This window comes from Leptonychotes weddellii, chromosome 2, assembly GCF_054177405.1.
Source record: "Leptonychotes weddellii isolate Sample4059 chromosome 2, ASM5417740v2, whole genome shotgun sequence".
NCBI classification, from domain to species: domain Eukaryota; kingdom Metazoa; phylum Chordata; class Mammalia; order Carnivora; family Phocidae; genus Leptonychotes; species Leptonychotes weddellii.
The window spans coordinates 89,781,368-89,794,487 of NC_138370.1; the positions used below are offsets into that span (position 1 = coordinate 89,781,368).

The 13,120-nt window shown below is 38.7% G+C and overlaps 1 long non-coding RNA gene across 7 annotated transcripts in view; it reads left to right on the plus strand.

Moving 5' to 3' along the window:
- The window catches only part of LOC115942825 (uncharacterized), a 455,446-nt gene that overhangs the window by 245,174 nt on the left and 197,152 nt on the right, over positions 1-13,120 (plus strand). Inside the window, exon 5 of one of the 7 annotated variants that reach the window (XR_014143165.1) lies at positions 10,533-10,986. The exons of the other annotated variants lie outside the window; for them this stretch is intronic. This is a non-coding gene — a long non-coding RNA (uncharacterized LOC115942825). Of the gene's footprint in view, positions 1-10,532; positions 10,987-13,120 lie in introns of those variants that run through there. 7 annotated transcript variants of the gene reach the window in all.

A 13,120-nucleotide genomic window follows, 5' to 3' on the forward strand; every position in this document is an offset into this window, starting at 1 on the left:
GTAAATTTATTCATTCATTTGTTTATTTATTCGTTCAGGTTTTTAGACAACAAATATTTAATATGTGCTCACGATGAGGAAAAGACAGTTTCTATACTCATAGTGGTGTTTGTGATCCAGTTGGGAGTTAATCGCCTTGACAATTACAATATTTTTACGTGTATAGTGGGGTTATTTGCACAATAAAAAACTTGTACAGAGTAATAGGAGCTTAAATCAGCTGGGCGGGGTCAGACCTGATTTTGGCTCATTAGGGTTGTGGGATCGAGCCCCTTTGGGCTCTGCTCCAGCGGGGAGTCTGCTTGAGATTTCTCTCCCTCTCCCTCTGCCCCTCCCTCTGCTCACTCACACACACACTCTCTCTCTCTCAAAATAAATAAAATAAATCTTTTTAAAAAAGAAGATTTGTTGGCATCCCACGCAGAAGTGCCTGCAAATGCCTAAGAGAGTTGTCAGGGAACCACAGGTGATTTTAAATTACTTGAGCACGTAGGGTAGAAGGAGGGGTGAAAGACACAGTTAGATGGATGTTAGGGACATGTGATGAAATGATCCTTTATGCCGGAGTACAAAGTTTATTATGGGAAATAATTGAAAAAGGAGTAACAGGATTAGATTTGTATTAATGTAGATCACATCGATGACATTTTCCAATATTATAAATATAAGTAATTGCACATGGGTATACATCTGCATTCTTTATTCTAGTTGTCCATTTCTCTATTTTTTTCAAGCATTCTCACTACTTTTCTTTTTTTTTTTTTCTTAATACCCAGTTCAATTTCACATGAAACTGTCTCAAAACTCTTCAGAAGTAGAAGAAAATCCTTGAGATGGGCCCTAGGAGGGCATGTTAAGATGCCCTAAGTGACAGCCAGTGACATCTTCCAATCAAGAAGCAGCAGTGCTGTTTAAACTAGACTCACTAAAAATACATCTGGAATCAGCTGCTTGAGAAACATTTGGAAAAGCTATTCTCCACAGAGGAAGGTCCTTCTCTATTGTTCCAACAGAGCATTTGGTTTCTAGGAGATCATCAAAGTCCAACTGCACAGTTTTGCCTCTGGGCACAGCCTCTCCTCCCCTCATTAGTAATGTAATTCTCTTGGGAATCCCTGCGTGAAGGAAGACATCTGTTTTCATTTTCTTCTTCCTAGAGAGAGGAACCGGATCTCTAAACATCAGTGAATAGATTAGTATCAGGAGTGTTAGTATAAGCCCAAAGATCAGGGAGAATCAGGGACTCAGAAGACGGGATGCAAAGTGTTTTCCCCACACCTTAGGATGTCTTACTGCTACTGCTTCTCAGTGCGAAGGGAATACATTTCTCTTTTTTTTTTTTTCCTTTTCTTTACCCCCCCCTTCCTCCTTCCCTCTCTCTGTTTCTTCTTTCTTCTTCCCCCCCCCTTTTTTTTTTAATGTGTAGAGTTAGCAAACAGATGCAGAAGTATTCTACTTCCTCTGAAAGTGGGAATTTACATTCTAAATTAGAAAATTATAATTGTGTTTTCTATAACATCTTACAAGTAAAATGTGTCTTAAATGGTCCTTTGACTTAGAAGAGACGTATAAATCTAAAATTTTATATATATATATGGAGAGAAAAGAGACTAATTCATAAAAAAAAAAAAGAGATGGTATATTTGCCTTTCAAACACCTTGGTTAATTCAAGTTTTTTTGGTAATTCATTTTGGGTGAAGTATACATTATGAATTATGAACACATCAGTAATAAGGGACTGATGAATTAGTTTACTATCACATATCTGTTATTTTCAAAAATATGCATAACTTCAGTTAGGTTAAGATGGTTTGATCTTGTGACTTTTTTCTTCCACAAATTATTTAGTTCTATCAGCATGCCTCGTGAGAGTTTCTCTTGTACTATTTATCAGTCTAACTCTTATATTTCATGAATGTACCCCATCGTGCACGTTGCATACATAACATTTAAATATTAAACAGATCTTAATATTTATTGTTTTTTGAAGAGAATGTTAGATTTTCTTTTTTAAAACATTCAGTTTGAAACTGACAGTTGAAAGCAACAAGGAAATCAACATTTGTGAGAGGCACACTATGTGCCAGCCTCTGTATATACAATATATTATTTAAACCTTACACAAATTCTAAATTAGCTGTAGTTTTCTCCATTTTATAGATGAAGATGAGAGAGGTTGAAAGATTTGGGCTTGTTTGTATAAAATCCAAGTACTGGAGTTTTGAATAAAATTCAAATCTGCCTGGCTTCAAATCCATGCTCTTTGCAGAAATTATATAAAAAGTTTGAAGACTAACGACACTTCTGAGTAAATTAAATGTTTTGTGCCAGATTCAGATAAGATTTCGTACTCCCAGAACTTGTTCCTGAAATAGGCTTATCCTAAAGTATGATTCAGTCATTGTTTCAAGTGGTCACTTCTTTAAGCTAAGGATTATTTCATATGCTTGTCTTCATTTTGCTGGGGCTGCAAACTGGTGAGATACTGAAGCTAGAAGCTAGAAGCATCTGATATAGAAGGATTTAAGAATTATTCGAGTAGACTCTGGAGAAGGAAAGAAAACTGTTAACACTGTTAACCTTTATAGTTGGTGGAGTCTGTGACGAAATAGCCATTTCCCCCCCTTCCAAGTCCTAACACACTTGCTGTTTGATTTACAAGCTTTTATCTGATCAGATACTCATTTACCTTTTAACTAACTAAAGATTCCACCTGGGAGCTAAGTGATTTTGGTGCTTGGTTTCCAGAACAGAAAAACTAATCTGTCCAGTGATTCAGGTATTGTTTTGTGTATTGTTACTGGAAATAGAGTCACTTCCTGTTCTAAAGCTTTTATGTAAAAATGAAAAGTTACTCCTTGAATTCCAGGGTTTTTTCCTTAGAAAGACAAAAGACAGGGGTGCCTGGGTGACTCAGTCGGTTAAGCGTCCAACTCTTTTTTTTTTTGTAAGATTTTATTTATTCTTTTGACAGAGAGTGCACAAGCAGGGGGAGTGGCAGACAGAGGGAGAGGGAAAAGCAGGCTTCCCACCAAGCAAGGAGCCAGATGCGAAGCTTGGTCCCAGGACCCTGGGATCATGACCTGAGCCAAAGGCAGACATTTAACTGACTGAGCCACCCAGGTGCCCCAAATGTCCAACTCTTGATTTTGGCTCAGGTCGTGATCTCAGGGTTGTGAGATCAAGCCCCGAATCAGGCTCTGCGCTGGATGTGGAGCCTGCTTGAGATTCTCTCTCTCCCTCTGCACCCCACCCCCCCACACATATACTGGCCTGTGCATGTGCTCTCCCTCTCTCAAAAAAAAAAAAAAAAAAATGGAAGACACTTTTATTTAAAATTCTACCATCTAATAGTTTTCATGGAAAGTCCTTATAAGATCATTCATATAAAGATAGATGAAAGATAGATAGACAGACAGATACAGGCCTTTGTTTCTCAATCTTGGCACTATTGACATTTGGCTTGGATACTTCTTTGTTGTGGGGTGCTATCCTGTGCATTATAGGATGTAGAACAGCATCCCTGGGTTTTACACTACATAGATGCTAATAGCAGCACCCCCCCCGCTTCAAGTTTTGACAATCAAAAATGTTTCCAGGTATTGTCAGAAATCTCCTGAGTGACAACCACTTTTAGAACCACTGCCACAGACCTCTCAAACTTTATTTTGTTAGTGCTGTTTGGGATACGAATGGAAAAGACAGTCTTGAAGACAGAGAAAGGAAGAGAAAAAGTAAGATAAACAAATACAATTAGATATGAGATAAGATTATTCATAATATCCCCCACTGAAAACAGTCCAAATGCTCATCAACTGGCAAATGGATAAACAAATTTTGGTACATCCATACAGTGGAAATTCAGCCATAAATAGGAATGAACTACTGAGCAATGCAAAAATCATTTTGCAGTTTGAATGAATTTGAAAAACACTATCTTAGTGAAAGAAATCAGAAACAAATAAACAAACTATATAACCTGTGATTCTATTTAAATGAAGTTCTAGGAAAGATAGACATATAGGAGCAGGAAGCAGATGATGAATGTCTGAGGGTGGGCATGGGGAGGAAGGATTGACCTCAGAAAGGCATGAGGAAACTTGTGGTGAGGAAAATGTCCTATATTTTGGCTGTAGTGGTGCTTACCTGAGTGTAGACATTGCCAGTATGTATGAAATGTAGACTTAAAAGGGGTTAATTTTATTGTATGTAAATTATACCTCAAGAAAGCTGTTAAAAAACAGATGTGAAGAAAAAGGAAGACAATATAATATCGAGGACATTTGCAGACTCATCTCTGTAAATAGTCTGTGACAGTTGACCTCGTGGAAGTGGACTTGGGTGCTGGGGGCTGGAGGTGATTGGCAGGTCTGATTTTTGTCTTGGGAAAATCCCCTGGCAGTCACTATTTTTACATAGCAGCTTGTTCCTAGTGGGGCCAGTCAGAATTGTCTCAAAGATGATCTGGCAACCCCAGGATCCTTGGGAATGATCATCTAGGAACCCAGAGGCTCCTTTCAGAAACTCTGAATAAATAAGAGGTAGAAGGTTTAATGATGCTACTAAATTTCAGCACTAACCATAGAGAGTCAGACAGCAACATCTCCTCCGACTCCGAGATGCCACGCCAACATTAGGAATGACCTTTTGAAACAAGACAAAACCAGAGAGGGAGACAAACCATAGGAGACTCTTAATCTCAGGAAACAAACTGAGGGTTGCTGGAGGGGACAGGGGTGGGAGGGATGCGGTGGCTGGGTGATGGACATTGGGGAGGGTATGTGCTATGGTGAGCACTGTGAATTGTGTAAGACTGATGAATCACAGACCTGTACCCCTGAAACAAATAATACATTATATGTTAATCAAAAAAATAAATAAAAAAGGGAAAAAATAAAATTCGTATTAACTGCCAAAAAAAAAAAAAGGACCTTTTGGAGTTTTCTCATTAGCTAAGCAGATATTCAATTTTTCTTTCCTCCTCAACCCACTTCAGGAGCTTCTTGACATCAAACAATGTGAACTAGCAATCTGAGGGCTTCATTCATGCTTAGGATAAACAATTTTGCCAAGAAATGGTAAGCAAATGGTAAGAGAAAAGCCAAAGAGAGATAGCTCCTCCTATGGAGTTAGAAGAAGGAAGGGAGCGTTCTTTTTTTTTTTTTTTTTATGGTTTCGTTCATTTATTTTATTTATTTATTTTCTTATTATGTTCAATTAGCCACCATATAGTACACCATTAGTTTCTGATGTAGTGTTCAGTGATTATTAGTTGCATATAACACCCAGGGGAAGGGAGCTTTTAAAAAAGTTTAAATTTGACTTAAAAATAAAAAGCCTGAAAACTGGACAGCGCAAATTCTGGCTCAGTCGCTTGCTAGCTCAGTGACCTTGAATCAGTTACTTTCCTTTCTTGGACTTGAATCTTCCTTCCTTTTTTTTTTTTTTAATTTTTAAAAGATTTTATTTATTTGAGAGAGAGAATGAGAGAGAGAGAGCACATGAGAGGGGGGAGGGTCAGAGGGAGAAGCAGACTTCCTGCCGAGCAGGGAGCCCCGATGCGGGACTCGATCCAGGGACTCCAGGATCATGACCTGAGCCGAAGGCAGTCGCTTAACCAACTGAGCCACCCAGGCGCCCCTTGAATCTTCCTTTCTTGAATCACAGTTTCCTAGTATAGAAAATGGGACAATACAGCTATTTATAGTTATCATGAGAATACTAAAGAACCGTATTAGTGTCCTAGGGTTGTCGACAAATTACCATAAATGTGGTGGCTTAAAAAAATGAAAATTGATTCTCTCACAGTTCTGGAGGACAGAATTCCAAAATCAAGGTGTTGGCAGGGCCACACTCCCTCTGGAGAGACTCTAGGAGAGAATCCCTCCTCATCTCTTCTAGTTTCTGGTGGCTGCGTCATTCCAGTCTCTGTCTCTTATCTTCAGATGGCCTTCTCTTGTGTGTCTCTGTCTGATCTCCCTCTGCCTTTTCTCTTATAAGGACACCTGTCATTGTATTTAGGCCCTCCTTAATCCAGGATGATGCAAAGCCCTTAATTATATCAGCAAAGACCCTTTTTTCAAGTAAGGTCACATTCAGAGATTCTAGGTAGACATATCTTTTAGGTGGGGTGGGGGAACAATTCAACCCACTACAAGTACTTCTAGAGAGAACAGTGTCAGCTCAGTACTTGGTAGCTATTATGTTCATGATTTTATTTTTATAATTTCATGAGGGCTGAAGAAGTAACTTCTGTAACAATTATTTGAATGCCTCAAATTTCATGTAATTCTATTCCTGTAGGCACAATAATGTATCAAGACAAAGAACTTCAGAAATTAATGGAAATTCTATAATTAGTTAGCCCTTTTCCCAATACTGTGATAGTGTTTCTCTCTTGTCTTCTTCCAGTTATCCATGTAGCCTCAAATTCTCTCAGTAGGGGTGAGCATTAAGGGCATACGGTCATTATTTTTATTTTACACATTATTTTAATAACAAATATTTATTGAACAATTATGATGATAACAGTGAATTGGAAGGCGATACAGAGTGTAAGATCTGATGATCTGGGAATTTACTCTTGCTCCATGGAATGGAAGGGGGCTAATCTGTCTAGGGTCTTTACGTACAATATCTTATTTGCTCCTCTATTATGCTCTGAGGTACCTGTTTTAATTCCATTCTCCACATGCTCTCCCAGAGGTGGAGTCACCCAAGGTCACATAAGTAGTATGAGTGGCTTGGCTAGCTTAAGGGACTCCCCTACATATGGAACTATATAATACACAAGATGTGTAGGCTCATTATCCCACCCCTCTTTCCAAATCAAAAATTTTAATTATGTGCCTCTACAACGTAATAGCTTTTGAAGTTATGATTCAAATGAATCTCTGATCTGCTAAGCAGTAGGATTCTGTGGAGTAGTTTAAACTCCAAAGAAGCTTTTCTTCTCCCCCCTTTTTCAAAGGTTTAATAACAATCTTTTCTCTCTAGAAGTCCTTTTGTAGTGATATACAGGCTGGGTATTTTCTATAGATAACACAACACAAGATCAAAATGTGCAGAAGTAAAATAAATGGCGTCTGAGGATCATCTGTTGTCCGTAGGCAGCGTGTTGGCAGCGATTCCGTTTGCTTTACCGCAGACTTGACAGGCATCCCGCTCCCTCACGGTGAAGCTAACCCGCCTCGGCAGCGGCTGCAAAAGCAGCTTTGGGTGATTAAATCTCAGTCTTTCTGTCAGGAAACTGCCTGTGATGTCTTTTCTCACAACTACTTATGACTCATTACAAGCCTCCTTTCTTCTCTCTAGATTCGACTCTGGCTTTGCGAGGAAAAGTGCTCACGCAGCACGTCTTGCTTTCAGATCCCTTACCTTTATATTTTAGGTGACAGGATGCTTTATTTGCTCATTAACAAAGAAGCTGAAAACAGAGGAAAATATCTCTGAAAATATTGAAGCTTGCACATGCATTTCTAGTCTAAATATAAATGCTTGAGGTTTTTTCTCCCCAGTTGATTATGAATACACATCGTGGCTCTCTTTTCACTGGTGTTTTCTAAGCAAAGATTACATTTCAATAAGAATATGTAGTGGATTTGTGCAGTCTTTTAAATGTATAAAAACATGAAATTTACCAACAGATTTAGAGAAGTGATCCAGCAAAATCATAGATCTATGTTCTCAGACAAATACTGTAAAAAATATGTATACATCCAGCTTGGTAATTAGAATAGGCATTTGGATGGAGATGATTTGTGAAAAAACCCCAAACCCAAAAAACCATGAAGGTTATGAATAATACTGAGCTGAGGGTTAGCCTGAAGCATCATCTACATCACTCAGGAATAGATATTTTTATTTAAAGAAAAAAACAAAGCAGTCACAAAATTGAAACATGCATCTCCCATCCCTTCCTGTAGTTTGCTTTCATTTCTTTCTTATTTTCATTGATAAATGGTTGTGATGTTTTTATCGGATGAGTCAATTCAGGAATTAATGAAGTTAAATGTCAAGTTATCCCAGAACAAAGCTAGTATACGGCTTTGGGTTAGGTTCCCTAGAAGCAGAGCTTGAGATGGAGATTCAGGTACACATGTTTTTTAATTGAAATATAGTTGACGCACAGTGTTACATTAGCTTCAGGTGTACAATATAGTGATTCAACAAATCTATTTGTTATGCTGTGCTCACCAGGAGTATGGCTCTCGTCTGTCACCATACAATGCTATTGCAATATCAATGGCTATATTCCCTATGCTGAAGTACATGTGTCTTATTGTAGGAGTGGTGTTCAGGAAAACCCTCTAAGGTGGTGAGTGCAGCAGAGTAGAGGGGAGAGAACTAAGTAAGGATATGGTCTCAGGTAAAGCTCAGAGTTGGCCCGGCCCACAAGGGGTGGGTTTGGGAGCAAACTATAACACAAAGTAGACCTTCCCTCAAGGGGAGGAGGATGGCTTATCATCATTCATTGCTGTGGGTTTGTGTGTGAGGCTGGATGGTGAGGTGGGGACGTAACTTTCCTTGGCTCCCATCAGCTAAGGCCAATTCACTGAGGGAAGATGCAGCTGTGAGCCCTTAGGAGGCAGCACTTTCGGTGGCTAGAGGTGAGTGTGCTGGCCCAGCAAAGGGGCTTTGACCGGCGCTCCACTGTGCCCTACATATAACTTATCGGGTCTACTATACTAAAATAATGTGTCTGTGCACACCAGAATTTGGCCAGAAGGGACCACACATCTTCAAACATATTGGCTAAAATTTTGCCCTTTGGAATTTATTCTATGAGCAAATGAACTTGTCATTGTTTAAAATGACATAGCACAGCAAACATTTCATCTCACCTTGTACTAGAGAATAGGTTACTGGTCTTTTCAGAGCTGGGTAAGTTTAGTTGAAAGAGATGGATTTGAATTACACATAAATAACTTCAGTTTGAACTTAAAATACATGCGTAAAAGCTAATACAGTGGGAGCTTTGGGCAGTCAGAGGGCTGGAAAGCGTGGCATAGTAATAGCAAGAGCCTCATTGCTTTGGGCCAGGCTGTCCTGTATGTGGCTATATGAAAATATCTGCACAGACATCATAAAGTCCTAGATCAATTTGTAGCTTATTAGTTACATATTTTCACTCCCCAGAGCTCTTATTACATGCAATTAATCAAGACTGGATTATTATATTTCTAATTAGTATTAAATATAGCAAAGTTGCTTAGCAAACAGAGGTTGGAGGAAATAGAAAAGCTAAAGCTCATGATCAAATACCTGTATCTTATGGATCAGAAGTTCAAGACTGGAACAGGGGAGAGCTTCGCCCACATCCCAACCAGTGAACACCTAGATTAGTTAGGCTACATATAGTGTGTGAGAGCTGTAGATAAAGCATCTATAACTGGATATCACTCCAACTGTGTTTCTCTTCCTATAATAAACTTTCAGAAATTCGATTTTTTTATGTTGATAAAAGAACACATGGGGCGCCTGGGTGGCTCAGTCATTAAGCGTCTGCCTTTGGCTCAGGTCATGGTCCCAGGGTCCTGGGATCGAGCCCCGCATTGGGCTCCCTGCTCAGCGGGAAGCCTGCTTCTCCCTCTCCCACTCCCCCTGCTTGTGTTCTCTCTCTCGCTGTGTCTCTCTCTGTCAAATAAATAAATAAAATCTTTAAAAAAAAAAAAAGAAAACATGTGAAACATTCCATAATAATAACCTTACAAATGAAGACAAAAAGTAGTACCCTAGCCAAAAAAATGAAAAAAAAAAAAAAGAATAGTATATGTTAATTGTTTGATATTTAGGTTGGTTCCAATTTTTATTATTATTGTTAAATAATAATGCAATGAACATGCATACACCAAACTTTCCCCTTTATTCCTGATAATTCTGTCCTCTTTGCCAAAGGGTACATCAATCATTTTTTATTTTCTGCTTTATGGTTTCAGGGCTTCTGGGAAAAAATTGCAGTGAAAAGAAGCATATCTAAGTATTAACTGTGTTTATGATGAAATTCATCTGTTACTGGTGCATGTGAATATGTATGTGATATTAAGTTCAGGCATCAAGTGGATTGAGCAGTTTTCCTTAATTTTCTAGCCTCCAGATTGTTATTACATTTTTTTTTAAACTTTCTGCTACTCAGACTTAAAAGAGCTTGTTTAAATTACTATCTGTATTAGGAACTTTATTTGGAGGTAACCTTTTAAGATATGTATTTCAGTTTGTTCTTTCCTACCAAAATGTCTATTATATTAGAATTTTCAAGTTTGTTATCACGTAACTGTACATTATGTTCTTGTAAAACATAAACAACAAATCTGTAACAAAACCCACTCTCATTTGTATCATTTATTCCCTTTCTCATTCTCCATTCTGTTTCTTCTTTCTCTTTTTCTCTCAAAAATTTTTTTTTTGGTTCCCTCTGCTTTGATGATTTCAGGATTAAAACAAAATTAATGTTCAAATAAAAATATTGCTAGGTTAGATACAGGTTTTACCCTTCTTGTATCACTAAAATTTCCTTCTTTCTTTCTTTCAGACTTTATTCATTTATTTGACAGAGAGAGAGAGAGCACAAGCAGGGGGAGCAGCAGAGAAAGAGGGAGAAGCAGGTTCCCTGCCAAGCAGGGAGCCCAATGCGGGGCTTGATCCCAGGACTCTGGGATCATGACCTGAGCCCAAGGCAGCCGCTTAACCGACTGAGCCATCCAGGAGCCCCTGATTTTCTTTAAGTCAGAAAAATTTCATTCTATTAAGTATCTGAATATTATTCTTCCATTTGGACATCTGTAATTCCTAGCTTAAAATAATTTCTTATTTATGTTTGTTCTTGTTTTTTCTCTCTGCATTCTGAGTGAGTTTTGTGTTTTTGTCTTTCTCATTAGAAATTCAATTTTAGGCTGTGTTTTTATTTTCCACAGTCTTCAATGAACATTTAAATTGTCATTGAATTTTAAATTCCCTTTTTCTTCTTTTTCATGAAATCCTACTTTTTTTTTTAAAATATTTTATTTATTTATTTGAGAGAGAGAGAATGAGAGAGAGCACATGAGAGGGGGGAGGGTCAGAGGGCGAAGCAGACTCCCTGCCGAGCAGGGAGCCTGATGCGGGACTCGATCCAGGGACTCCAGGATCATGACCTGAGCCGAAGGCCGTCGCTTAACCAACTGAGCCACCCAGGCGCCCCATGAAATCCTACTTTTATCTATGATTTTTTTTCTTATATTATCCTTAAGGCTAAACTTACTGAATTTTATCTTGCTTTTAAAAAATGTCAAGAAAAAAATGTCAAGAATATCAAACAGATTTTTGTTCTTTAAAAAATTTTTTTTCGGGGCGCCTGGGTGGCTCAGTGGTTGAGTGTCTGCCTTCGGCTCGGGTCATGATCCCGGGGTCCTGGGATCGAGCCCCGCATCGGGCTCCCTGCTCGGCGGGAAGCCTGCTTCTCCCTCTCCCACTCCCCCTGCTTGTGTTCCCTCTCTCGCTGTGTCTCTCTCTGTCACATAAATAAATAAAATCTTTAAAAAAAAAAAATTTTTTTTCACACTTTTCTTGAAGAAAGTCATTCTTGTAGACATGATCTTCATTTTCGTCTGTATCTTTAGGGCAATGTTCCTTGCTCTTATGCTATAGTATTTTTTATATTCCTTATTTTCGCCCTTATTACTCATCCTGGGGGTAAGAGCTGCCTAGAGTTAGCATTAATGAATGCCTTGGCAAGGTTGATGACATGTCCTTTGGCCTCCAAGTAATAATAGTGGCCTTAACTCCTGGATATAATTCTGAAAATCAGGTTGATAGCTTCTTCTCTGTTTAATATGCAAATACTTAGTGGGCATTTCTCTACTCTGGGTCTAATATGTTGAAACTGGATTGTCTCCTCTTACCGATTTTGGGGTTCTCTGACTTGTTTAAGAGTTAGGGATAGCACATGACTGCATTCTCCACCATTCTAATCTCAGGACTTGTTCATTCTTGACCCCTGTTTATAAGACCTTCCCATTGGATTCTGGGTCTCAGAATGCTATATAATTCTTTCTTTATCCCTTTAACTTTTGCTGGGCTGCTGAAAGCAGTAATCTTTGTTTATAAATAATGATTGTGTTGAATTTTACCTGAAACCCTTGCTCCTGAAAAACAGTAACAGCATAAGGAATACACCCCCTACCTCTTTTTGTACTGTGGGAAATGGCTTACTACAATTTATTCCCATATGATTAGGTAAGTTTTACGGATGCCCCCTTAATGACCTATGACAAGGTCAGATACAGACCCTCCAAATTTCCATTCTTTGCTCCAGAAATGATTAACTCAACTGTTTTATCTTCACTGATCAATCAAAACAAAATGCTTGTTAACCAAAGTTTGGTAAGTTTCTCTTCTCTCAGGCCTCTGAATTTTGACCCACGCTGAGCCTGAGCCAGTCCTCCTCACGGATGCCTCCTGAGAATAGTCCAACCTCAGGGTAAAACACTCTCTGATCTAAGATCTATTGTTTAATCCCCCAACCCTTGGGCATCCCACTTCCCCATACTCAGTTTGTTCTAGCCTTGTTTATTCCTCTCTATAAAAGAAAAGCCCTCTTCTGCCTGACCTTTGAGATGCTTTCACATCTCACTGTTGGGATGTTCTACCTAATGCAGTAGTAAACTTAACTGAATTGTGAGAGATTGGGAATCCAACTGCATTCTTTTTTCTACATGGATATCTAGTTGTCCCAGCCCAATTTGTGGAAAAGACTATTCTTTCTCCATTGAATTGAATTGGCACCCTTGCCTAAAATCACTTGACCATAAATGGAAGGGTTTATTTCTGGATTTTAAAGTCCATTCCATTGATCTATATGTCTATCCTTATGCCAGTACCACACTGTCTTGACTTTTGTAACTTTGTAGTAACTTTGGAAATCCGGAAGTGTGAATCCTCCAACTTTATTCTTTTTTTTTTTTTTTTTTAACTTTAATTTTTTTTTTATTCTTATGTTAATCCCCATACATTACATCATTAGTTCTAGATGAAGTGTTCCATGATTCATTGTTCCTGCACAACACCCAGTGCTCCATGCAGAACGTGCCCTCCTCAATACCCACCACCAGGCCAACCCATCCTCCCACCCCCCTCCCCTCT